Source organism: Mustela erminea, chromosome X (assembly GCF_009829155.1).
Source record: "Mustela erminea isolate mMusErm1 chromosome X, mMusErm1.Pri, whole genome shotgun sequence".
Lineage (NCBI taxonomy): Eukaryota > Metazoa > Chordata > Mammalia > Carnivora > Mustelidae > Mustela > Mustela erminea.
In genome coordinates, this window is record NC_045635.1 from 35,602,698 (window position 1) to 35,627,260 (window position 24,563).

General features: G+C 51.5%; 1 long non-coding RNA gene across 1 annotated transcript; it reads left to right on the forward strand.

Moving 5' to 3' along the window:
* Positions 1–12: 12 nt before the first annotated feature.
* Positions 13–24,109, forward strand: LOC116582982. Its single transcript, XR_004282575.1, has 4 exons — positions 13–189; positions 1,746–1,828; positions 17,774–17,863; positions 23,840–24,109. It is a non-coding gene; the product is annotated as an uncharacterized LOC116582982 (long non-coding RNA).
* Positions 24,110–24,563: the final 454 nt, after the last annotated feature.

Genomic DNA, 24,563 nt, shown 5'->3' on the forward strand with positions numbered 1-24,563 from the left:
TGTAATCTGGAAAGAACCTGCCGGCTGAACCAGGCGCACGTTTGCCCCTCTAATTGGGAGGTTCCAAACTTCACCACAGGGGGCGCTGCGTGGTCGGAGGTGCTTTGGCCTTGTTTGCGTTGGGGAAACGCACAGTGGTTACGGGCATAATGTAAAGTCAGTTCCGTGGGGGTCATTGGCACGTCATAGGTAAGTCTAAGGTTTCGCGGACTTTAGGACACGGTGGTGGACCTAACTGGGGAGGCGCATTTAGGAAGTGGTCAGTTAGCATTTTATCACAAGTCCACGCTCCTGGAGCCCCCCAGGACCTGGGCTTCGGTCAGCTGCAAAGGTCTTGTTTGGTAGCCTCGGGAGCCTTAGAATGGGTTCTCACTAGTGAAGGCAGTGGTTTTCTAGAAGGGTGTATTGGCTAGAAAGGGGAGCTGCATTCCAGTGCTGGCAGGTGCAGACGTGGACAGTCTGGCACGCCTGTGGGTGGTTCTCATACAAATGTCCCCGTGGGCATGATTCCTAAGGGACCCTGCGTGCATCCAGCTGGTGGTTGGGTGGATTTTGCGCCCCTGGAGTTGGACCAGAAAGTTAGAGGATCCCGCTGCAAGAATCCCCTCGTGTTTGCCTCAGGCAGACTTTTCTGCAAGGCGCTGGCTGTTGGAACTCTTAAAAAGACCAAGGGCTGGAGCTTGACGGAATTTCCCGCACAAGATTGCTTCACACAGCTGGCCCAGAGCATGGAGCGCGGGGGAGGACGTGGTGGAGGACTTCGCTTAGGAGTCACCTAGTGGAACTGTGGGGGAGGGGCCCAAGGCCCTGATCCACCTCTAATTACTGAAGGCTACAGAGACCTACCAAAAAGAACCTTCTCATTTTTGCAAGACCAAACTGCCTTAGGTCAATTGGCAACAGCCTAAAATCCCATCCCAGATCCTCTATAAAACCTTAATCAGCTGTCAATTCCCACCTCCCCACATCAATAGCCACCATGGACCTCAGTGCTTTCTCACTGGTAAATTCGGGTCTAGCACTTGGGTCCTTTGTCATAAGAACTATACATACTGGTTTTATCATTTTTTTAAAATATTTTATTTATTTGACAGAGAGAGAGAAATCACATGTAGGCAGAGAGGCAAGCAGAGAGAGGGGAGAAAGCAGGTTCCCCGCGGAGCAGAGAGCCCGATACGGGGCTCGATCCCAGGACCCTGGGATCATGACCTGAGCTGAAGGCAGAGGCTTTAACCCACCGAGCCACCCAGGTGCCCCATGGTTTTATCATTTTTAAAAAGTTTATTTATTTTAGAGAAGGTGGGGCAGAGGGAGAGAATCCCAAGCAGACTCCCCGTTGAATGCGGAGCCCAAGGCAAGGCTGGATCCTACAACCCATGAGATCATGACCTGAGCCGTAACCAAGAGTCGGATGCTTGATCAGCCAAGCCACCCAGCACCCCATATAGGAGTTGTTTTCTCAAACCATTCCAAAACAGGTTGGATTCACAAATTGGAGACCAATATCTTGTGGCCAGGGGGTGGGGGTAAAAAAAATCAGTGCTCCGAAGTGGCCACAGCTTTTCTAATATTTGTCGACATCTTAGCAAGGAAGCATTTGCTGATGAGTACAAGGTATTTATGAAGGGCTGCTGTGCCCAGGCACGAGGACAGACCTAATTGGGAGGGTGCAGTTTGCCTATGAGGAAGAGAACCAGGGCTGTGAGTTACATTCTCAGCTTGGGTCACATCTTCTCTCCCTGCAGCCTGGTCCTGAGGGGCAGAGTCCATGTCACTGAGGAAAGCAGAGGTTCTCGGCCAGCAGTAATAACATGCTCACCTGTGTGAGGTAAGCACCACTGCCCAATACCTTAGGGCACAACTTTGATTCCGAGTGTCCTTTAGCCCTTTTAGTTGACCCATTTTCCCTGTAAAGTTGGGCCCTTTACAGCTGCAAAAAATGTAAGAGATGCCAGCCAGACAGGTGCATCTCCTTGGGCTTGCCAATAGCTAGTTCCCTTGTTGTTAGCTTACAAAAGCCCAGTTTTGCTCTGCTGTCAGATGGCAGGGTGTTCATGGAAGGTGGGCTCAATCCCAGGAGATGATCCAAAATTACCCTAAGCCGGGTATGAGACAAACCTCACTCTCCGATGACTTATTTTAGGGACATGCATGCCCTGGCCAATAGAACCTAATGACAGTCCTGGTTGTGGGATTTTTCAGAAATATTTTTCTTCCTGAAAAGAAAGAAATGACTCAGGAGACTGCAGCCACCCTCGCACACCATGTTCTTTCTGCCTTTGAAAGCTGCCGTAAAGATATGAGGTGTTAGAGCAGCAGCAGCCATTTTGTGACCATGAGGAGATGACAGAACAGAAAGGTAGAAAGGGCCTGGGTCCTTGATGACCTCTTTGGCCACTAAACTGGAGACCACCTGCCTCTGAGTTTCTTGTATGTGAGATATTAATATACTCTTATTGTTTAGCTTACTTTTGTTGGATACTCTGCTGAGAGCATCCTAATGGGTACAGTCCCCGTTTAAAAGTTGAGAAAGCGGGGGAGGGGGTTGCACCGGTGTGGCTCAGTTGGTTAAGCGATGGTGTTTGGCTTAGGTCATGATCCTGGAGGTCCAGTATCGAGCCCGCATTGGGCTCCCTGCTTGGGGGGAGTCTGCTTCTCCCTCTGATCCTCCCTCTTCTCATGCTTTCTCTCTCTCATTCTGTCTGTCAAATAAATAAAATCTTTTAAAAAAAAATGGAGAAAGCTAAGGTTCAGAGAGATTGGGTCATAGAGTCTGTGACAGAGAGGGGCCTAGAATCCAGGAATTACAGTTTCATCCAGGGCACTCTTCCCTCCCTCTGAACTCTACTGAGTCTTAGGAACCCCCTGGGACTCCCTCAAAGCCAAAGGTGCCCATGATTAGGCACTATGTGTCTGCCTCCCTTCCCCCATCCAAACCGGAGCATCGTGGCTTTTATAGGACTTGCTTTATTGGCTTCTCACTAACATTCGGTTTGAAACAAAGGCTGTGAGGCTTAAAAATATATTTAAAACCACTGTCTTATCCCTCACCCTTCAATTAACAACAGCAGCCAGCTCTTTACCCCACCACAGGGGAAATTGTAAGGAAAATCTCTTTTCTAAGAGGAAATAGGGCATCGTATTTAATTTCCTAGGTTCAAGGCCAGAGATCCGAGTTGAACTGCTCACTCACATGCTCGCACCCACAACCCGCAGACACACAAATGCACTTCTGAGGCATATGTGTGCAGACACGCTGCTCACTTGATTTTGTCATCCTCTTAGGCTCTTCCAAGTTATCAAATGCAAAGATGCAATGAGGCTAGCACAGGTGCTGGGGTTTCTAGAAACCCCTGGAGGGCTGAACGAAAGCAAAAGCTCCCGCCTGGGTTCTGGAAATGTCAGCAGCCAGAGGCAGACTGGTCATCAGGCCATGTCGTCGGCTCTTCCAGACTCTCGGGCTACCTCCTTCTTGAGACCCAGCTTCTCTTGCTTCCTACCACTTCCTCTCAAGTTGTCCAGTTGGATCCAGTGGGCCAATGTGATCTGCTGGGCTTCTCGCCGTCCAGCTTGGACCCACTGGCCTTGCTCAGGCTGGACAGTGTTCTCAAGCCAGCGTACCTTCTGTCTTTCCCAGGGTGTGGATTCCCGAGCCAATCAGTGCTAACAGGATAATGTAGTTTAATGACACAGAATAGGGGGTAACTTATACAAAAGGGACCTGGCTGTCCTCAGAATGGGGGTATGAACATTGCAGGTGTCTGCCCCTTTAATCAGCCCCATTACAGCCTCGTGGGAACAACCATGAACTGCCTTTCTTCCACGGCTTCTCTCTGCACCCCTTCCTCCTCTCCCTTCCTCTTCTCTTTCAGTCATTATCAGTTTCCTCAATGCCTGCAATTCCTGGTGTCTACCGCTGCCTCATCAATGACCCCCCCCAAATCTAGTAGCTTTAGAAGACGATTTTAATTATATCGCACAACTTTGGGGTGCAGAATTTTGTCAGGGCTCAGCAGGGTGATTCTTTTCCTTCTCTTGGTATCTGCCGCGATCCCTCCGTGGTATTTGCTAGCAGCCTGGCTGGTCTGGAGGGTCAAAGTGGACCACATCTGGTGCCTCAGCGGGAAAGGGCACAAGGTGGGGCTTCCCAGGCTGCTCTCCCTCGTTGTACTGCTTCAGGCCCTCTCCACATGGTGTGTCTAGGAGAGTGGGACTTCTTACATGGGAGCTATAAGAGTAAGGGTTCCAAGAGACAGGGAATGGAAGTTTCCAGGCTTTTATGGCCCAGTGTTCCTTTCCCCATATTCTGTTAGTCAAAGAAGTCACAGAGCCCACCCAGATTTGAGGGAGGGGATGGTCTAGATTCCTTCTTCTCTAGGAGAGGGGATCTGAAGGTAGACTTCCCCGTTTCCTTAAGTTACAGAGAAACTCTTTCATTGTAATGATGGTGAATGGGGGGTGGGTGCAGTGGAGAGAACCCGGCACAGCAAGAGGTGACTTAGGCTGGGTGGGGCATGCAGGAGAGAACAGACGACAGCTAAGACAGCCGGGACTAGGAAGGGGTGCACAGGGGAAGGGAGGGCCTTGGAATTAATCTGAGTGTCCCCTAAAAGCAGAGCCTACAATGAAGACTTGGGTGTAGGTCCTTTGGGGGGATGAGATGACCCCCGGCAGTGCAGTCAAGGGCACAAGTGACACAGGGAGGGGAAGGAAACCCATAAGGGGTGTGTCAAGGAGCGGGTAGACATCTGGGACTTGAGTGTGTCGAAGCCCCTGGGAGACTCTCAGGGTGGGGGTCCCGGCTCTAGAGTTGTCGGCGGAAGGGTAGTGAACCTGCGCTGTTCACACCCCCACTTCCCTCTCTCGTTGATCAGGAGTTGACCCTAGGGCGTTGAGCTCCCGACAGTTTTGCCCTGCTCTGCACTAGGGACCGTCCCAGGGCAGTCACTGTGTCCAGGAGCTATCTGTAGGTGGCCTCCGGGTGGGCAGGGAGGTGTGGGCAGGGCCCAGACGATGGCTGCTGAGACTGTTTCTGATGAGACGGTCTTCCTTCTGCAGTGGGGGGACACCTGTCACACTGTAATCCATGTTAAAAATGCCCCCTGCTTGTGCAACACAGTCCCCTCCTCCACCCGCCTGTGTATCCATCATTACCACCTGCCTGGGCCACAGGTGCCACTGTGACATCTGTCCTAAGCATCTCGGTTTTGCCCCCTTGCAGTCTGCAACTGCCAAGTGCTTTGTGCTTTTTATGCAATTGGTCTTAAAGAATCTCTATAAAGTCTTTAAGAATCTCTATAAAGTATAAGCTGAGTACTCTGAGTACTCTTTGGCTCAATTAGGCCCATTTCATGGATGCACAAACAATTCTTTATCTTTTTATAAGATTTATTTATTTATTTATCTATTTGGGGGGAGGGTAGGGCAGAGGGGGAGAGAGAGGGAAAGAGAATCCTCAAGCAGACTCCCTGCTGAACAAGGAGCCAGATCTGGGGCTCCATCCCAGGACCCCAAGATCATGATCCAAGCCAAAAATCAAGGGTCAGCTGCTTTACGGACTGAGCCAGCCAGCCCCCTCCCCCAAACTGAACACTTCTAAGTGAGTCATTTCTAAGAGCCTAGAATAAGGTTGATCCAAGAGGCTTTGCCACAAACCAGACCTGTTTGCTCGACTACCTGCCTTTCTCCCTCTCTCTAGCTCACCCCCCCACCCTCCCCACCCCCCAACCCCCGCTTCTTGGGCTTAATTGATAGGCAAATTATTGAGTGTTTGGCCAGGCTGAGGGCCAGGAGGCTGTTTCTAGCCTGCAGATCTTGCCTTTTAGGTAAAGTAGGGACGAATCTGCCAGCAACCGTCAGATAACGGGCCCCTTCCAGTGACAAGGGCATGATGGATTTCCCCCATTCTTTGATATCAGTGCTTTTGTTAGTTTGCATTTTGTGCGGGGCCTTTCCTCTCGGCAACTCAAGGCCTTTTGCAGAGCCTTATGTAATGGAAAATCATTCTGCAAGGTAGGCAGACCAGGCAAGGCCAGCATACAGAAACCGCATTCCTTATACACACGCACAGCTACCTGCTGGGGCCCATCTGTGTTGGGGCAGCGACATGCGACATTCGTGGCACTTGGAGACCATAACAGAACACAGACGCAGGCAAAGGGGAATGCAGTCGCCTTTGCTAAGCTCCAAGGAGGCCCCTCTCCCCATGCTTGGGTGACTGGCTTTGAAATAAGAAAAGGAAGAGCTTTAAGAAAGGCAGAGGTGAGTGAGGGAGGAATGGGGTGATTATCAAAAGGAAGGAGAAGTCAAGTGCACAGTCTTTATGGAAAACTGAGCAGTAACCACTGTAGCTGAATAGGGGCTCACCCTTTGAGCCAGCAACTCCCCTCCCAGAGAGATGCCTGGTAACCTGTGGAATGGGAGGTGGGAAGGGGGCATCTGAGGGGGGTGGTAATGTTCTAGATCTTGATCTCTGTGCTGGCTGACACCTGAATTTACTTAGTAAAAACTCATTGAGCTATACACTTACTACATGTATGCTATACTTCTACATCCAGGAGGTGTATATTTTATGTATGTTACCCTTTAAAAAAGGTTTGCGGGGTGCCTGGGTGGCTCAGTGGGTTAAAGCCTCTGCCTTCGGCTCAGGTCATGATCTCAGGGTCCTGGGATCGAGCCCCACATCGGGCTCTCCGCTCGGCGGGGAGCCTGCTTCCCCCTCTCTCTCTGCCTGCCTCTCTGCCTGCTTGTAATCTCTGTCTGTGAAATAAATAAATAAAATCTTTAAAAAAAAAAAAAAAAGGTTTGCAATAAGGAGGGGAAGAGGAGTAAGGGAAACGCAGACATGCATCACTTTGTGAACAGGTTGGAGCCTGACTGTCCTTGAACCCATTTGTTCACTAATCCAAAGGGACCATCACTCACTTCACCTGTTCTTGGCAGCAGAGAGGATATCCATTTTTTTCTGGTGCTTAGCTTTCCACCAGAGTTTGCGGGCCAAAATTTCGTAAGCAGACATGCTTCTAGTTGGAGTCAGGCCAAAGGCATTAGAGATTTATGACTTCATTCATTCACTCATTCATTCATTCAGCCATCAAAGCCAGGAAGAAGTATTATGTGATTCTGGAAGCCTTTGGCCAGAGCTATTTGTTTCTAGATGTTCTCTTAGCAGCAACAAGACACTTCAGCCCACTTGGGGGGAAAAGTCAGAGGTGGGGTGAGGACTCCCAGTGCTATACAGAGTGCCTTCACCCCTCTTTCCCTAGATTCCTGCATTGGGGTGGGAGGCTCATACTTGCTAGAATGGAGAGTGACAAGGAGTGACAGCTTTGAAAAAGGGCAGATTTGTTTTCCGGGGCTGCCGGAACAAAGTACTGGGAACTGAGAGGCATAAACAGTAGAAGTGTACTGTCTCCCTGTACTGGGGGCTACAAGTCCAAGGTCAAATTTCCCCTTTTCTGCAATGACACTTGTCGCACAGGATTAGGGCCTACCCGCATGACCTCATTTTAAACTCAATGACCTCGGTAAAGACCCTCCCTTCCAAATAGCATTCTGGGGACTGGGAGGGTTCAGACTTCAACATATATTTTTTGGGGGGGGGGGGACACGACTGAGCCCATACCAGAGGGAAATGGCTCCATTCCAAGCACTGACCCCACCCTACCCCCACCCTCCATTCTCTCCATTGTGTCTGGGGCACGGCAGCTGGGAAAAGGCTGACAGGGACCAGAAGCTCCTAAAACACTGGGTAGGGCCTGGAAAGCAGTTGGCCTGAAGAATGAAACTTTCGAGAAGATAGGAGGAGAACCTCTGGAAGTTTCATGGTGCCTGCGGACACAGGCTCAGGAGACAGGCAGGTCTGGTTCAAATTCTGATTCCACGCATGGAAGTACACTCTCGTTGTAGGACCTTAAGCAAATGAAAGCTAGGTTCTTTAAGCCTTGGTGTCCCCATCTCTAAAGCTGAAATTTCACAGGCGCCTCAAGGGCTCAGTTGATGAAGCATCTGCCTTTGACTCAGGTCAGGATCTCAGGGTCATGGGATGGAGCCCCTCTTTGGCTCCCTGATCAGCGGGGGGGATCTGCTTCTCCCTCTGCCTCTGTCCCTCCCCTGCTTGTGCACACATGTGCTCTTTCAGACTCTCTGTGTCTCTCCTCTCTCAAACAAATAAATATAATCTTTAAAAAAAAAAATAAAGTTGGAACTTCAGTTCCCACTTCCCAGGGGTGTCACTGGGCACGTGAAAAGGCTTGCACTGCGCTTGGTGTACAGACAGCACATAAGACATGTGAGGAATTATTGTTTGATCCTGAAAGAGACTCAAGGAAAGCAGAAGCACTAAGTCAGGGCTTTAGCTGCTGTACAGAGTGGTTTTAAAATGATTAATCAGGTTTTGAATTATTTCAGTCAGATGTGGATCTATTTGTTTTTGTTTTTAACAAAAACAAATGCAACAGAAGGGTTCTATTTTTTTTAAAGATTTTATTTATTCATTTATGTATTTGAGAGAAAGAGAAAGAGAGAATGCGTGGGATAAGGGGCAGAGGAAGAGAGAGTAGTAGGCTCCCCACTGAGCAAGGACCTCGATGCGGAGATCGATCCCAGGACCCTGGGATCTTGACCTAAACTGAAAGCAGATGCTTCGCTGACTGAGCCACCCAGACAGCCCCCGCCCGCACAGAAGGATTCAAGGTGCAACGTACCCTTGGGCAGTATATGCCCTAGGTCTCCAGGCCTACATCCCTAGAGTTTTCCCAAGCATATATATGATCTCTATAAATTTGGATTTTTTTGAATACATAAATAGGACCACAGTAGATGCTGCTGTACCACTCACATTCCCCGGATCACCCCCACCCACCCTGAGAGGTACCTACAGACATTGAGCTCAAAGCCTACCTCCTTCTGGATCTCTCTGCATGAGCATACTTTCTGGCCAAGGAGGTGCTCAGTGGCCCTTGGGGCTGGCTGGAGGTCCTGAGACATGAATGAGTGGCCGGAGGTGATAGATAAGTACCCCAGCCTCCTTGCCCCTTGGTAGCTGGATCCTGATGCTTGTTCCACACGCATTCTCAGTGGGTCCCCATGGGACTGAGCCCCAGTTGCCCCAGTGGGAACCTGCTCGCTGACCTGCCCTTTGTTGACCTCCCCACCCTGGCTCAGTCCTCTCTTCCCTCACCGTGCTTCCCAAGTCACCTCCCACATAATGACCTGCAGGCAGATTCTTGTCTGTAGCTCTGCTACGAGGGGAAACCCAGCTAACACTGGGACGGTGTAGGCACACAGTGGTCTGCACCAAACTTTCTCCAGCCGGCAGTGGGGCTCACAGATCTTTCTCTAGGGGCACGTATGGAAGGACTTCGGATCACTTCACATCCGTTTCGGACGCTTCCAGCTTTTTGTAAAGAACAACGTACCAGTGAGCATGTATCTTTCCAAAAATGGGCAAATCAGAAGGCTCATCTTCTAGAAGTCCCCAGTTGCTGGGTGGAAAGCTAAGGAGAGAGTTTTGATCAGGCTCTGACGTCAAGATTGGAGGCGACAAGGAGTAAAGTGGCTCCAACTTCTGGACACTGTTTATAGTGAGGAGCCAGTGCTCCTGAGAAGCCCAGCCCCCCGCCCCTGAGAGTCGACCCAGGGCTCTCTGTACATTTGAGCGGGTGTCTGTGTGCTCTGTGTGCTGCGCAGAGGGCCTTCCCTCAGAGTCACTGCCTTCAAGAAGAACCCCCATCCCACTGCCTAATCGGTGCCATAGGCCGTTGTTTTTCAAGGAAAAGTCTCCAATTTTCTGATGAAAAACAACTTGTTTGGAGAGCACGCACTCCTAGGATCTTCAGGCTCCTCCTCCGGGCTGACTGTTGACAAGAAAGTAATGCTTAGGAGGAGTGTGGAAGGAATCGGTGATGAGGCTGAGAACGGGCCCACGGAGCGCACAGGCAGTGTTTTCTATAATTTGGTAGCTCTGCCCACTCATGAACACTTAGAGTGTTTACCTGATCACCAGTCTGTTCTGAAAACAAATGTTCAATTCATCAAAATACTTCCTGCTCCTCTCTTGAGTTATTTGCTGCCTACCGGCTGCCTACTTAATCACCCCTAAAGATGCAGAGAGAGGCGCCCCGGACCTGGCTCTGGGGACTTGAACCTACAGAGAGCTAGTTCAAGGCTGGAGGCAGCAATGGCCAGAGCCTCCCAGAAAGTCAAGGTTGTTGACCTTGACTGAGAGGAGGGAATGGATTCTTCTTTCCCTGTCTCTTCCTTTTTCCTCTTTCTCTTGTTTTTCCTTTTCATCTTCTTGGTTTTCTCTTGTCCTTGGAGGTGGGGAGCAGGCAGAAGAGATGCTTGGGGACACGCTCCCATCTTCAATAAAACCTTCCGGGAAGGAAAGGGCTCTGTGAAGAATTGTCAAAAGAGAGGGAGGGGTATTTTGTTGGCTTTCTGCTGAGACGAGGTGGGGGTGCCACACCTTCTCTCCGTCTCTTGCTCTCTCTCTGTCACACGCACACACATAGGCACCAATTTGGGATGTGAGTCCTGGTGAGAGTCTCTGATGCCCACACCCCACCTGCCTAACTCAAGAGGCAGCCACAGGCGTCAGGCCAGGCGAGGTGGGACCATCTGTCAGCCACCACACTGCTCAGGGTGACTTAGAGGTCTGCCCTCCCTGCCCTTGGGGAGGTCCCAGGACCCGTCGGGCCTCTGGGGAACCTTCTCCTGGCCGCCTGGAGAATGCTCCCACTCCTGGAGGTGTGAGTTGTGAGGTTTGGAGAGATATGTGGTAAAGGGAGACTTCCAGGCACCCCAGCAGGAGTGTGGGAAGTTGAATTCTGACCCTGTTGCCAAAGGTGTGTGATTCTGTCCATTCTCTTACCCCATCCTGGGAGAGCCTCAGCCTGCCTGTGGAATTCTTACGACTTTGTTCCCAGAGCAAGTCATCTCCCTTTGTCCCAGCCTCTCTGTTCCAGATGCTGCCTGGCTCTGATTCTTCTTCATGAAAACAGCGATGTGTTTTCCTGAACAAGAGAACCAGCTGCTCTGGGTCTCTAGATCCTTAGCGACCTGTACTTGATCCTATTTAATCCTTAGGACAGTCCTGCATCCCGAGGACTGCTATTACCATTTCATAGCTAAGTAGCTAATAGAGTAAAGAGATCGTCACAGAGCCGGTTAGTAGAAGAGTTGAAATTCGAACTTGGCTCTCTCTAACTGCCCCTAGCCACTGTTCCATACTGCCTTCACATACCATAGAAAGAAAAGAAAAGAAAAGGATAGTTAAAAAAATTTTTTTTTAAAGATTTCATTTGACAGAGAGAGACCGCGAGAGAGGGAACACAAGCAGGGGGAGTGGGAGAGGGAAAAGCAGGCTCCCCGCTGAGCAGAGAGCCCCATGGGGGGACTTGATCCCTGGGATCACAACCTGAGCCAAAGGCAGACTCTTAACCCACTGAGCCATCACAGTGCCCCGAGAAAAAGCTGTTTTTAGAAAGACACCAGAATTTCTGTGCCTTACTCTGAGTGACCCTGCTCTAGGTTCAGCTAAAAACGCTATTGCTTCTACCACTATGGAAACAGTATGGTGGTTCCTCAAAAAATTAAAAATAGAACAGCCATATGATCCAGCAATTCCACTTCTGGGTATTTATCCAAAAGAATTGAAAGCAGAGACTCGAAGAGATATTTCTCACACCCATGTACATAGCGGCATTATTCACAGTAGCCAAGAAGCGACAGCAACCCAAATGTCCACCGCCGGATGAATAGATAAACACAATGTGGTTTAGCCGTACAGTGGAATATCATTCAGCTTCCGGCACCTGCTATGACATGGGTACACCTTAAAAACGTGACGTTAAGTGAAATAAGCCAGTTACAATGGGACAAACACCGCATGACTCCCCTTAGATGAGGTCCCTGGTGTAGTCAGATTCGCAGAGCTGCAAGCAGAAGAGTGGTTGCCAAGGGCTGCGGGGAGGGGGTGGAGAGGGAGTTGTTCGATGATTTGGGGAGATGAAAAAGTTCTGGGAATCTGTTGCACAGCGATGCGAATATATTTAACACTGCTGAATTGTGCTCTTAAAAATGGTTAAGACGGTAAATTTTACAGCATGTGGTTTTTACTACAATTTGAAGCTTCCAAAAATTAAAAAGAAACATATTCCCAAAGCGCCAGTGCTTCCGAAAAGCTCAAGGTTTAATCCACTCTCTGACCACCCCGCCCCCCATGATTATTTTGAAATGTTCTTTGCAGAGCCCCAGTCATGGACCGTTAGATCTGACTCTACGAGGAAACTGCTAAAGCTTCCCCGGGCTATCTCCACGCAGATTGCTTCTTTACACCTCCTCCCCCCAACCGTGCCTAGTTCAGAGATTCTTAACACCTCTGGGTCTCAGGAAAATCTGAGAATCTGATAGAAGCTGCCACCTCCCCACCCCCCATACCTCGAACGTACATATGCCGTGATACAACTTGTTTTCCTTATGATTCAATGGATTTCGGGATACCTGGCGCCTCTCCAAGGACCCTAGGACAAGGGTCCCTCACATCACAGGGCTTCCCCTGATTGGCTCAAAGACTCCATTGTTCATCATCTACTTTCCCCCTCAATGCTATCAAGGGGAGAGGGAGCTTCTTAAAAAATCCAGAATGGTGTCCTACTCTTTGGGTGACGATTCATTCTAAAGCATCTTTCTCTAGGTACAGTGTGTGTGTGTGTGTGTGTGTGTGTGTGTGTGTGTGAGTGTCTGTCTGCATATGTGTGTTAGGGGCAGTTAGATAGCAACTAGAAAAACCTAATCAGGGACCCACACTCCAGAAGTAGCTACACAAGGACTTTGAATATCCCTCTCTAAATCTATTCCAGAGGGTTGCTTAACATTAAGATCTTAGAAATACGAAGGCAGTTAAGATTCCAGGTTCTGAGCCCTGGTCGGAGCAAGGCTAGTGGCAGAGCTGCCTGGCAGCCTCCATTTTCAGAGGACTGGGCGCCTGATCCCCCCAGAAGTGTGGCCACCCCTGCCAAAAGATCATGCTCCTGCCTCTGAGCGGACTCAGCATGCAAAGTGCCCATTGGAGGGCCCAAGGACAGAGTGGGACGTTACCAAGCCTGCAGGAACAGGTTATGGCATGGTCCTTGTACCTGCTTCCTAATCAATGGTCATACGGCCGGCTGAACTCCATCTGAGGAAGGACAAGTAGAGCCCCAACTTGCTTTCATGGCACATTTCCCTGGCTGCAGGATCAGTTTGGGGAGGCCCACAAGATATCCAAGTCGGAAGCAGCTTTGCTTTGTTCAGGAAGTGTCATCTGGACTCAGTTTCTCCCTCTCCCTCCTCCTGGCTCTGGCTTCCTTCTTAGACTTGGTGTCCCAGCAAGATGGAAACAGCGTCTCATATTCATGGTGCTTCAAGTTCGGCATGGAAAGTCAGGAGGATAGGCTCCCGAGAGCTCTTAACAAAAGCCTCCAAAGTGAGTCTGATTGCCATTTCAGCTGGATTTGTATCATGTGGCCGCCCCTCATCCCAACATTGATGTTGGGGAAGAACTGTTCTGATAGGCCAGGCCCCCTCCAGCTCCACCAGGACCACGTGAGTTGAGAATAAGGGAGAGTAGCGAATTACAGCTGGTCCCAAATGCTTTGCCACTCCTGCCACTGAGGGGTGGTCTCCCATTTCCTTGCATCTAGGCCAGGCTTGTGCCTCGTTTGGACCCAAAAAGTACAGTAGACATAACACCGTACATTTCAAGGCTGGGTCTTAGGAAGTCTGCAGATTCTGCTTTTTCATACTTGGAACACGCGTCCAAGAAGCCACGTAGAGAGGCCGTGTTGGGGAGAGTCAAGGAGCTCTGGCCAATATCCCCAGCTGATCTCCCGGCCAGCACCAGCTCTGTCTGCCAGCTGTGTGGGTGGGCTCATCTTTGGCCATCCAAACCGGTGGGGCCTCCAGCCACCAGGAGGAACAGAAACATCACCCTGCTGAGCCTGGTCAATTCATGCAACCATGAGAAATGGTTGTTGTTGTTTGAAGTCACAAAGTCTGGGGATAACTAGTTACACAGCCATAATGACACACCCCGAATGACAGTCAGAAGGTTTTCCTAGAAATTACGTGAGTGAAAGCTCATGTACAACAAACAGGATCTCCCCATGGCCATCTACTCTGTGTAGTCAACTCTGCCTGGCAAAGGATGGGCTCAAGAGATACGGAATTTTCCGAAGCATTTCCTTGTCCCCTCACCAGTTTTGTCAGTGTTCAGAGACTATTGCTGGAGCAGCAGAGGCCACTTCCTGATGCTGGGCTCACAGCTGTGGGGTTTTAAACATGGCCGCTCTGACGGTGGCTCCTGGCCTTTCTGCACGTGGCAAAGATGGTGGCTCCTCAGCAGGTCAGTCCTGCAGGCTTCTGAGAGTCATTCTTGGGGACCTGGCCTAGAGTTTCGACAACAGCCCTCTGTTGTGGATTGAATGGTGCCCTCCCAAAAGCTGGGGCCATGTCCTAACCCCTGGAACCTATGCATGGGGCCTTACTCGGCGAAAAGGTCTTCGCAGATGTAATAAAGTTGCGATCTTGAGAGCAGATGATCCTGGATTCCCCAGGTGGGTGCTAAATCCAATGACAGGAGCTCGTATCCAGATGGAAGAGGAGAGAGCTTAGGAGAGGAGAAAGCCATGTGGAGACAGAGGCAGGATGGACTGATACAGCCCGCAAAGAATGTGGACAGCCACCAGAAGCTGGGAGAGGCAAAGGATGTCCCTTTGATGTCAGACTTCTGGCCTCCAGAATGGTGGAGAGAATCCATTTCTGTTATTTGAAGCCACTCAATCTGTGGTCATTTGGTGGGGTGGCTTCAGGGAATGAACACTCCTTCCAATGATTCTGTAAGCACTCACTCCCCTGTCTTAAATCCCTTTCTGCTTAAAATATCTGGAACAGTTCCTTCCTTTCTTCCTTCCTTCCTTCCTTCCTTTTCTCATGTTTAATTTATTTTTTTTTTTAAAGACTTTTTTTGACAGAGAGATTGAGAGAGCACAAGTAGGGGGAGCAGCAGGTGATGGGGTGGGAAGCAGACTCCGCACTGAACAGAGAGCCTGATGCAGGGCTCAATCCCAGGACCTTGGAATCATGACCTGAGCCGAAGGCGGAGGCTTAACCGTCTGAGCCCCCCAGGCGCCCCCCCAGTTACTTCCTAAAGAGTAGGTTTTCTTAGTCTGCTTTTCTTCTCCAAACCAAGACTCTACATTTTCATAGAGATGTGGATCATACATGTACATGGGCACCTCTGAATCTGTGTGCCTTTCTGTGTGTGAATTTGTGCTTGTGTTTGGTGTTGGGATGTGTGTCTGTTTTTTTATGTGTCTGTGTATTTATATGTGTGTTTATATGTTTGTATTTATGTGTGTGCTTATGTGTATATATGTGTGTGTGTATTTATGTGTGTGTTTCTGTGTGTATATGTGTGTATTTATATGCATTGTATTGTGTGTGCATATTTACGTGTGTATTTATGTGTTTATAAGCGTGTGTTTATATGTGTGTACGTGTATATGTACGTGTATGTCTATATGTGTGTATTTTTGTTTGTGTATTCACGTGTGTGTGCGTGTATACGTGTGTGGAGAGAGGTTCCAAGGAGAACTGAAGCGGCGGTGCTTACTGTTAATACCATAAACTTGAGCTATTGTTTTCATAAATAGGAGGCCAGAGATGGTCTCTTGCTGCTTCTACCCCAGTGCTGTCGAAATGATGTTGCTAGGGAAGAACCCTTCTTTCATGCTGCAAGGGCAGCCACAGAATCCAGGGTGGGCAAACTGCACAGCACGGAAGCCCAGGTTTTTCTGCTTTGTCCATGGAGATCCAAAGCCCATAATGGCCTTGGGGTTGGGGAACAAAATAAAAACCATGGAGTCGTCTGCTGGTAAAAGTGACATCACCGCTGCGCTTCTCCATAAATACCCCCCCAACACACACCGTTGCTGGTTATTAATAAGCACGCATTGTGCACCTGGAGCTGTTCCAGTGACTGGCTTTCCCGAGCGGTCCATCTCCGTACCAGCTCTCCAAAACCTTTTGCCCTTATGTGGTGCCATCGATAGTGGGCAAAGCAGGGGACAGGAAGGACGTGAAGCTGCTGGTGACTCAGGCCAGCTCTGTCACCTCCTTCCTTGAGCCCAGGTCTCTGGAAACGAGTCTTCGCAGCCAAGCCCCTGCCCTGGACACAGGCTCCTGAAGGGAGTCCTGTTTTTCTGCTGCTCCCTCCGTCTCCTGGGTACTTCCAGAGCCCTCCCTCTGGAGTTCCTCTCCTGGGGCCCGGGGCCCTTCACAATCCCCAGGGGCACATCCCTCCATCACTCAGGCTTTGCGGGTCCCCGACCCCCACACAGCGAGTACTGCTCCCAGCACTGGGTGCTGCTGCAGACACTGGACGGGTCTGGAGCTTGGGGTCCGGCCACTCTCATGGTCCCATCGGGATCCTCCCCAGCCGCAGTGCTGACAGCTGCTTTGGCAGAATGCTCGTATTGAACCTCAGCCTCCAGACCCCTCAAACCCCTGCCAGCTCACCAGGGTGCCCCCTTAAGAACAGTGTTGCCCCGAGACCATCCTGTCCCCCTGAGCATCACCCAGGGCTGGGGAGCACCGTGCCCTGGGGTTTCGGCTGGGGGATGTGGCAAAGCCATGGGTGCCCCGGGAGTGCAGAGCAGCAAAAGGCAAGGAATAGAAGCCAGGGGCTGAGGAAGTGGGGAGGAGTACTGTGGAAGAGCAGGGGCCGGGGTGGGGCACCCCACCCAATCCCGAAGCATGTGGTCGCCTCCCGTGGGAGAGGAGGACGAGCGGCTGTGGCTGTAGGTTGTCGGGCACTCGTCGGGCCGGATACGCATCTTCACACCAGACCCCACAATAGCGTGAATTATTCCTGCCTCTCCAGCCAGGAAACCAAGAAACACAGCTTGAGTGACTGGCCCACTGTTTGGAAAGGCAGCCTGATTCCCATGTGTGCCCCCAGGCCACCACGGCCACTGGCTTGCCACACCTCTCTCTCTCTCTCAGACCTGTTGGCGGCCAGGGGCCCCCACCGGAGTCTGGGCTGACGGAGCAGGGGGACAAGCACAGATGGCCCCATCCCTCCTCTGGCCATGGCCCTGTGTCCCCCCCAGGGGCTCTGGGCTCCAGCCTCTTCTTCTCCCCTCTCAGAGGCTCAGAGCATTGTGGCCGCCACCGGCGCCAACGCTCCCAGCAGCCTCGGAGCTGAAGCCTCTGCCATTCATCAGTGAGGCTCCCTTGGACATCTGTGTTAAGAAACAAATGTTCTCCCCCTTTAGTAAATCATGGGCAACATCCCACACAGGGACAGCTGGTTAGAACACAAGCGACTACTTTCCTACAAGGTGAGGACACCGAAGGCACAAAATGTATGTGGGGCTGTGCACGGGCAGTGGCCAACCTCCCAGCTCAGCACATCCCGGCTTCCATCCGTGTGCCCCTCTGCCTCGGGCTCCTGGCCAGCTGGACCCTGTGCCTCCCTCCCAGCCCTTGAGGAAAGAAGGTCGTCTTTCTGGCTGGTTACCTGGGCAAAAGGCAGGCTTGGCAGACAAAGCTCCTCCAGGCACCTCCCCAACACCTCAGTTTAATCAGCCTCTCCTCTTGTCCTCTGGTTCTCAAAACCAGAAATCTCACGAAGGTGGCTCCTTTGTCTCAAGCGGAAGGGGTGGGGGGATAGTGGTGGAAAAGGCAACATTGGCCTGTAGAATAATCACATTATTGCACTCTTTTATAGGCCCTACTCTTGGGGGTGTTCTTTCTTCTGTCTTCAAACCTCAAGATCCAGTCTCCCATCCTTCAAAACCTACTCTGGAATCAATCTCAGGTCAGTCATTTACACCTTAGTATAAATTTAAGTCAGTGAAAAAATTGTCTGTCCTAGGAGGGTTTGCTTTTAAATCTTCCGGATGGAAATTGTTACGTGGTCAGAAATTCATCCCCATCAAAGGGGTTTTGACTCATAATCCTGTAAAGCAGAGAGGTATTTTTGGTGCGTACAGTGCTTCCACAGATGGAAAATACCACGACTTCATCTACCTGTCCTGTTCCCGAACTGTCTTAGAGTGACTTCTTCCCTCTCTCTGCTTTCTTACCCTCCCTGACTTCAACTGATCCTGTGGTTTGAGAGGTTTTGTTGACTCACTTTTATGATTCATCTCAGAATCATAGGATTTCAGGGCTGGTGGGATCTTGGAGGTCAAATAATGCAAGTTTCTAGATGAAGAAACAGAAACTCAGAAAGAGATAAGTGAGAGGCCCAGGATTCTGCAGCAAGTTACAGCAAAGCTGGGACCAGATGTCGGGTCTCCTGGTTCCTGTAACTAGCTCTCCACCCAACACCAATGCTGTCTACACGGTGCAGTCCAGGCACAGGCTCTCTGCTCTTCTCAACCACAGAGCAAGGGCCTGTACCAGGGCCTGGCGCTTCCACGGTTAATGACACGGGCAGCCCTCGTGTGTCCTAGAAGCATTTGGTCTACACAGTGAGGCCCATGGAGCTCCCTTTGTGGCTGCAGGGTGCACAAGGGGAAAGGGGTAAAGAAGCCTGAGCACTGAGCACTGCCATCCCCATCCCAACTCCTCTCGTGAGGGTTTTTTTTTTTTTTTTTTTTTAGATTTTATTTATTTATCTGACAGACAGAGATCATAAGTAGGCAGAGAGGCAGGCTGGGGGAGTGGGGAAGCAGACTCCCCGCTCAGCAGAGAACCCAATGCGGGGCTCGATCCCAGAACCCTGAGATCATGACCTGAGCCAAAGGCAGAGGCCCAACCCACTGGGCCACCCAGGTGCCCCATCCTCTCGAGAGTTTTGCAACAAGGGGCTTTAGTTTTGCTTTTCCAGTAGCCCAGAGCCCCTCACCCTTCAAGGGCAGAGCCCCCTTAACCACACTCACCAAACCAGCTCTGTGATTGTTAAATAGAGTCAAAACATGGAAAAAGGAAGGGTGCTTGTGCATAGTAAGTGCTTGCTGAATACCCATGATGTCTTTGGTGCCTCCCTTCAAAACCTCCCAGATGTCTCTGAATCTCTCCCCCCTGAAACTAAGTACTGTGAACTTAGGTTTAAAAAGGCTGGGGGAGGGGGCATCTGGGTGGCTCAGTCGGTTAAATGTCCAACTTTGACTCTTGGTTTAGGCTCAGGTCATGATCTCAGGGTGGTAGGTTTGAGCCCCATGTCCGGCTCTGTGCCCAGCATGGAGTCCGCTTAAGATTTTCTCTCTCCCTCTCCCTCCTCCTTCTGCCCCTCCCCATTCTCTCTCTAAAATAAATAAAATCTTTAAAAGGAAAAAAAAAAAAAAACGTTGGTGGCAGGAAGGGAGAGATGTTAAGAAATCTGTGTGGAAATTTCTGGAAACTTATCTGAACAACTGAAGTACACTGACTGTACCTACTTTATCATGACATCAGGTCAAACCCAACAAAGAAAACTAATTTCAAGATAAAGTTCTGGTGTGATAGAGAAAGAGAGAGAGAGAGAGAGTGTGTGTGTGTGTGTGTGTGTGTGTGTGTAGTTGTGCAAGCTTCTTCTCCTCTCTGGGCTTGAGGTTAGCCTGTTCTACATCAAGTCACTATTCTAGAACCTGTTTTTGGGAGGCTCCAAGGGAGCCAATGCTACAGAAGTATTTAAACTTTCAAACAAACTTGAATTTCACACATGCCACTCTCTTTCTTCTCTGCCCTTTTACACTGTGGGGCACTGATTCTGTGGAGTTCCGAGCTGGCCACCAGAGTAGCCAAGAAACATCACCTGCTCCCTTTCTCCTTCGTGTGGGTGCTGATTCACAGTAAAGGCTAGGGAACCACTATGTGGAAGCGTAGAAGCTACTGTCCAGGCTGCCTTCAGAGCCCCAGTGATAACAGTCTGATGTTTATGGGCTCATGGTAGACTGAACAGCCAGCTGCCTGCACCAGGAAAGTCCCTTGGTCGAAAAATATATCCCCGACCAGCCTGTGGTAAATGCCTGAAATTCCACCATTAGCAATGCATTCCTTTGGTTATGCCACGCCATTCTCAGGCCACAGTTTTCAAGTGAAAATGCCCCTCCAGGGAGTAACATGTGAAGACTCTGACAATTAATGATGAATGAGTGTTTCAGCTCATTCCTGAGAGAGGTGGGCATTGGCTGCCTGGCTGGTTGGATTGCGGCACAGGAGAAGGAGGATGGGAGGAGTGGGGATGTGGAGGGCAAACTTGGACAAACTTGGACAGCTAGGCCATTATGACACTTCTAAAACGTGGCCTTAATTCTTTGCCACTCTTGCCAACACGAGGTGGGATTGACGGCCTTTCCCCTTGAATGCAGGTGGGCTTGTGACTGCTTCAACCCAGAGATGGTGGCTAAGGCCCCCCATGTTACTTCTGAGGCTTTAGAGTCCTAAGAGGCCATGCAGCTTCCTCCCAGTTCTCTGGAACACTCACTTTAGGAGCCCCCGGTCATCATAGGAGACTTCCAGGTATCTTGAGACCCCGTGCTGGAAAGGCCATTCTGGTGGACAGGGCGAGCTGAGCCTGGCCTGCCAGCCATCCCTGCCAAGGCTCTACATATCTGAGTGAAGACTCCAGAACAATCCACCTGCCAGCTAAATACCAGCGAGACCTCCCTCAATGCATTGAGGACAAGAGTTTCACAATCAAACCCTACCCGAATTCCTGACCCGTGAAATTATAGCATATCATAAAACAGTTGCTGTAGGGCGCTCATGACTGGAGGCACTTATTATGCAGAAGTGGATAACTGGAATTGTCGTGTGCCTAGAACCTGGCCTGATCCAGTCAGCTTCGCCGCCGGCAGATACAGATGCTCCTGGGGTTGGGGAAAGGGGTGCAGGGGGGAGCCGGGGCTGATCCATCAGAAACCAGCTACCTTGAGTCTTTAGAAATGATGCCCAGCCCATATTTGAGGCCGACTGCTCTGGCCACTACAGAGCCATTTACCTGCTAGCCCACAGAACCTTCTGCACATCCAGGGTTGGGAGTGGAAGACCTTGGGGAGTCCTTCTTGCCTTCCTTCACTGACGAACACACTGAATTTTCACGGTGTGAGGCGACTCCCAGCTCCTCTGGTGTCCCCTGCGGGACCTGGTACCCGGCTCTTAGAACCCCAGAGAGGCAGTGTTAAGATTTTGTGCCAAAAGCCCGGGCGTGGGCTCCAAAGCCAAGAAGCTCTGGGTTCAAGACCTGGCTTCTTCACCTCTTGGTTTTGTTGGCCTTGGTTGGACGACTCTGTTTCCTCCTGTGTGAAATGGGGACAGCAGAGCCCCATTCACAAGGTTAACGTGAGAGTTGCGTGACAGGGCATATGGCACAGTCCTGGCAGGCCCAGGAGTCGCCTTTGCCCCATCGCTCCCTCAGGGGCCCTTTCCACCTCAGCACTCAGAAGCCCCACCCAGAAGCACCGGCTCAGGCGGCCCGATGTCACCCTCGTCCTGTGGTGGGGAGGTGGAAGGAAGATGCCTCAGGAGACCCCTGGGAGAGAGCTGAGTTGCCCGGGTACACCCCACCGTGCTCCCTGAGGCCCACTAGCCTCTCCTGGCTCATTCCCTAGTCCAGACCAGTTCCCTCAAAGCACCCTCTTACAAAGAGAGGGCCACGGGGTAGAGGCCTCTCCTTAGCAGAATTGGCAGATTGTGTTATGGCCCAGGTTTTCTATTTCTTCCCCCCCCCCCCCCCCGGGCCACCTCTGGAACAGAGCTGTGGGGTGGGGCTAGACCAGGAAATAAAGTCAAGCCATCAAAAGTCCTCCAAACCAACCACAGCCAACTATGGTGGTAGTCCCCTTAAAGCCTGCTCTTCAGATGGCCAAGGACCACATGTCCCGGAGGGGCTCTCTTGCATAAGGAATCTGGAGATCCCAGATCCCTGACATGTCTGTGAGAGGGTGCAGAGGGGAGGAAGGGAGGGCTGGGGAGCCTGAACCTTCAGGAAGGTTCTGTCTTCCCTAGCTCGCGGTGCCCACCCCCATCCTGGGGTGCAGCCCAGGGGGAGGCAGCAGGTGAGGAGCTCCCAGAGACACTTTCCTGGCCAGGCAGATCAGGGTAGGGAGGGCGAGGCAGGGCAGGGCAGGGCAGGGCAGAGCAGGGCTGGGCAGGGTAGGGCAGAGCAGGGCAGGGCCAGGCCAAGTCAGGTGGGCCGGCCCAGAGACCTCCATTCGTTGGGAAATCTTTTCACTTGCAGATGGCTATGTTCAGTTAGCACATTGTTGCTTTTCTGGAAAAACAGACTGTTCTTAGGGGAGGGAAGCTGGAGTTGGGAGGTTTTTTTTGAAAACGTGAGGGGCATGAATAGAACACCTTTTCTTTCTTTTTTCTTCTGTGTAAGCGGTAGTCACCAGGTCTGTGTACTCTCCCCCTCGGGGGTTTTCCAGACTCCCCCGTTCTTCCTTTCCATTCTGACCTACTTTGAGCTCCCTCCGAAGCAGACTCGGAAATGTGAGCAGAACTGGTTTATTTGGAGGAACCGAGTGGAGCTGGGGAGGTGAGCAGGGGAAGGGAAGGAAGCATCATCAAGAAAGCTACCTCTCCATGGGCCACCGGGTTCAGGGCGCCTGCCTCAGAGTGTCCCCTCTTGGGGACCGGGGCGCTGAGTAATGATCTTCCCACTCCTGTGTTCTCTGGCCGAGAGCCTGGCCTGCGTGCGGCCTCGAGCCAGCCCTCGGGTCGGAGGTCGCCCTAGCTGGCGCACACGCAGGGACTAGGAGTGCCAGGGACATCTGGGCAGGGCGACACCTGCGCCTGCTCCCGCTTCCCTCCCTTCGGACCTGTCCCTGTCACTCACCACGATGTCCACATCCCCGCCCCGGGCACCTCGAACTCAGCAAAGATCACGGTCATCCCCTGGATTCTCCCTCTGAGCTTCTGAGAAGGAAGGTCAGTGGCAGAAAGAGCCCCAGAAAGGGGCAGACTCTTCCCTCCTGGGTGTGGACAGGACACGTCTCTCTCCCCGCATCACGGCCTTCAGAGGAGACAGGCCCTGGCCGCAAGCTGCCCTTGGCTGTCTTTCTAGAACGGCCCTGCCTCATTCCACACTTCCCCTCAGCCCCCGTGCATCCCAGAGCCAGAGGGTGGGCTTGGCATTCCGTCAGCCTTCACTCCGGGGGGCCCCAGACCTCACCTGGCTTTGCTAAGCTTCCACGCTCTGCTAACTTGGGCCCAGCTGTCACTGCTGCGGCCAAGCCTTGACACAGAGCGGTGAGGTTTGTTTTTATTTTTCGTTTCTAAGGCTCCTTCTCTCCCAGGGGCAGGAGGTGATGGGGAAGCTGTAATTTGCTAAACAGCCATTAATCTTCACATCAATCCCGAGAGGCAGGTAGAACTTCTCAGTCAAAACACACAGAGCTGTGATGAGACGGGGCAGGCAGCGTAAGGCGCGCCGGGCTTTGCACTGGCCAAGCCCTGGCTTCCCCAGAGCAGAACTGCTGACCTCGCCCCTGGGCTGTGGCCCACAGAGAACGTTCTCTCTGCAGAAGGGCAGGAGAACTGGACATCAAGGGTCATTCTGCTATTTCTGCAGCACCCCCAGTCTCTCTCCAAGCCCTCTCTCTGACGGGGTGGAGAGACAGTGACACGGCCTTGGAGGAAGACAGACGTGGGTTTGAATCTTGCTCTGTCACTTTTTTTCCATGCAGCAAATATTAATGAGTTCCTATTATGTTCCTGGCACTGTTCTAGTTGTGGGAATACGGTGATAGATGCTGGGGTTTTGGGAGGGTCCATTAATAACGCTCTTTTCTTGTCCTCCCGACCGATGGAGAAATGGACGTGGAAGTCCAAAAGGTAGGGCTCAAAATGTCCTTTATTACAGGAAAGGGCATCTAAGCAGATGTGGCTCCAGATCTGGCAGGACAATTGTTTTGCTGACATTCGCTCTGGCGTCAGTTGGACCTGCTCAGCTCCAGGCAGAATGGAAGACCACGGCAAGCGGAGATGATGGGCTTTTTCTGGGCAGAAGGGGTGGAGAGCCCCAGGCCTAGATTTGCCCCAACTCATCCGATAAGTCACTTGCCTTGTCTGGGCCCCTCCAGACGTAGCTGGAGTGCAAGGCGGGTATTGGGGGGCGGAGCCCAGGAAACATGGGGAGGGCGGGGGGCCACCGGCCAAAAGTCGCAGAGCCTGGCCTATGCTCAGTGCTCAGTAAATGATCATTCTTGTCCACCCCTCATTCTGCAGGCAGATCATGTAACCCCAGGATGTGGCAGTTTGGCTGGGCTCCCACCCCGACACTTTGGGGGATGTGACATCAAGGGTCATTCTGCTATGGCAGTGTAGATGGTGGCACTCGGGATCCCCGGCCCCCCCCGCCCCCCACCACCAGCAGTGTGGTGGCTGAGCTATGGGTGGGGAGGACAAAGGTGACGGGAATCAGAAGGAAGGAGCCCCTGTCTGTGACTCAAGGGGGAAACGGAATTACTCAGTGACTTTGCCAAACTCTGCATTCGTCTTCCCTTGGTACCAGAGGCGTCACAGTGTGGGTGGGCTCACATGTGCGCACACACACACGTGCACAAATGCGGACACATGCGAACACA